Genomic DNA, 2,774 nt, shown 5'->3' on the forward strand with positions numbered 1-2,774 from the left:
GTAAAGGTTAATTAAACAAAATCTTTGACTGTGGGACATAAAAGCCCTCAGTGTTTGGTAAATGGCAAAACGCTGAAATGTTAATACACAATCAAGTGAGGATGAGTTTAAAATAAGGAGAAAAAAAGTGTGTCCCTGTGGGGATTAACCACACTAATGCTGCCTTCATCTGCTTTTGCTTTATCTTTAAAAGCCTTAAAACTCTGGATTATTTCCAGAATATTATTTGTATAATTTCTACAGGCTTGTTCAATGCAGAGTTTTGTTTGTGAAATAAATGCTACAACTCTCAGCTCAACCCCTAAACGCAACACAAGAGTTGAAAACACAGTCAGGAACTCCAGTGTGTTTTCAGGAAAAAGTCCTCTGCCAGCTCCCCTGTAGTGAGTGTTTTAGATGCATTAGGAGGTCTTTGTAATGCATAATGGCTCCACTCAGCCAGATAAACCATCTGCATATTCATTAATGGGAAAATGAAACAAAAGACAGGAATGAAGGAATTTTAAGAACACTGTGTTGATGTACATAAAAAGGGCAAGTGAAATAACTCACTTAAACTGGAATAAATAACATTGGAAATTAAAGTCAAATTTAAAAATTAAATGTTTGCCTTCTGCATAATTTTCTTCCATATGATCACTCTGCGGGAGATTCCTCGACTTGTCCCTCTCTTCAGCTTAACATACAAGGTCACTGTCATGGGTCCCTCTCTTCCCCCCCTCCCTCCCTCCCTTCCTCCTTCCCTCCCTGACGGTCTTTCCCTCCATCTCTATCTGTAACCACACTTGACTGCAGCTCTTTTAGCAGCACACCTCCACAAACTCCAGCTCTCTTCTGTCAAAATGCCAGACTGTAATGACGCCGTGCCAGCACCATGCCAGGTTATCAAAGAGGACGTTGACAAATGGTGAGTGCTGACAGGAATGATGTACAGTTACCAATGCTGAAAATGCTTTTTTTTTTTTTTTTTATTTATTTTGTTTTACAAATGTACATACATTAAAAATGATAAAATAAATAAGTACATTTTCTCCAGCCAGCGTGACACTGCATGAACAAAATATATTTGTGTAACTTTGTGCCCTGAAGGAAAATCAATTAACTGCGTTTGGTTTGCATTTATAAATACTGGTCAGTGTATTTACATTAACTTGGGTTGAACATGGAGCTACTGTTGAATAATTGTTTACATTTATCCATAAATCCACTGGACTATGAGTAAAGATGTTTACATAGGACCCTCACAGCTACATAAAGGGATAAAAAGAACTGAGGTTTAAAATAGGCTTCCACATGCTCGACCTCTTGCAGAGGGCCGGTACATTCCAGGCTGTTGGTTCATGTTACGTGCATGCAAGAAGCCACAGATATTTGGTGTATGTCCACGTGCAGCAGTGATTAGTGTCAGTCGAGCTGCTGTGCAGATTACTCACCCGTGGTGGAGGTTTGAGTTGAAATGCATTATTATCGGGCTACACTGGAATAATCCCTCAGATGTAGTAGAGATAGAGATAGAGACAGAATCAGGTGATGTAGCTTTGGATGTTTTCATTTGTTTTACATGTCTCCATATTTACATGTAATTTGCATGAGCAAAGTTGTAACCTTGTGTGTTAGAGAGCAGAGTGACAAGTGTGTTTAGTAAATCTGGCTTTGTGTTTCAGTGTCAGAGAAAAGGGAGTAGAGGACTGTAAAGATCTGATAGATGCCTTCCAGGCCTGTATAAAAACTCTGTCTGAGGTATCATAATACATAATGAAATACATCTTTACAAAATGTAAGTTCACACAAATTGCTACAAACTATGAACATAGATTTTTTTTTTTCCCCAGAATACACCAACAGTAAAATATACAATCTGTGGTTTTATTCTCAGTGCCTGTAAACCAGAATAACAATCTGTCAAAACAACAAAACAGATAGCCGTAGTGCTTCTAAGTCACTGCCAGTTGAGAGTGGGATGTTACATACACATTTTCAAATTAAGAGTTTTATTTTTCTTTTTTTTTAATTTGTCAGATTGCTTTACTAATTTCAACCACAGATAACCATAAATGTGAGTTCATTAGAAGAGAAAAGCTGAAATTTATGAAGTCTAACCAGAATCAGACTAATAGGGAAAACAGAAAATAAGTTTTGTACAACTCTAATAAGTCAGGCATTATATATATATTATATATATATTATATATATTATAATATTAATAATAATATTATGCTAAAATAGATACTTAAATTTTAAAAAAGGAAATTGGTTATTGTAATGACAAATTAATGAAATTTGGAAATTATAAATCCGCTGCTCCATTTACAATAAATACATTAATGATTTTGTGAGGAACTGTTTAGTTTTTGTGTCACTGTCTATAACTTGTAGTTCTATATGCTATTTCAAATAATTCTATAGACACCATAAAGTCTCCACTTCCTTGTCAAATTGCATTATATTATACATGGATGGTTTGAATCACATATTTTGTCACATTCTTCCCCAGTTATTGCTGCCTCATAAATTTTTTCATCTTTGTTTTTTCAGTTTAAATCACAGCTTCACTTCAAAGTCCTTCACTTGCTCACCCCCTTCCTTGCCTTTTTGCTTTGGACTGAACCATCTGAAAACTAAAAGGGGGAGGAGGGGTGATATTGCATTTCTGACACTATAGGCATTCTGTGAATGTGTGAATCTTTCTGTTATAAATGTTGTAATTGCATTATGAGCTATACTATAACACTGATTACATGTGCACTGTAATTTTGTATGCTCAAAAAACAATA

At 35.6% G+C, this 2,774-nt stretch overlaps 1 long non-coding RNA gene across 1 annotated transcript; it reads left to right on the plus strand.

Moving 5' to 3' along the window:
- The first annotated feature begins 800 nt into the window (after positions 1-800).
- LOC138201823 (uncharacterized) lies at positions 801-2,774 on the plus strand. Its single transcript, XR_011178608.1, has 3 exons — positions 801-907; positions 1,665-1,777; positions 2,536-2,774. It is a non-coding gene; the product is annotated as an uncharacterized lncRNA (long non-coding RNA).

Source organism: Embiotoca jacksoni, unplaced genomic scaffold (assembly GCF_022577435.1).
Source record: "Embiotoca jacksoni isolate LCO1_2020_lvr unplaced genomic scaffold, fEmbJac1.0.p SCAF_20, whole genome shotgun sequence".
NCBI classification, from domain to species: domain Eukaryota; kingdom Metazoa; phylum Chordata; class Actinopteri; family Embiotocidae; genus Embiotoca; species Embiotoca jacksoni.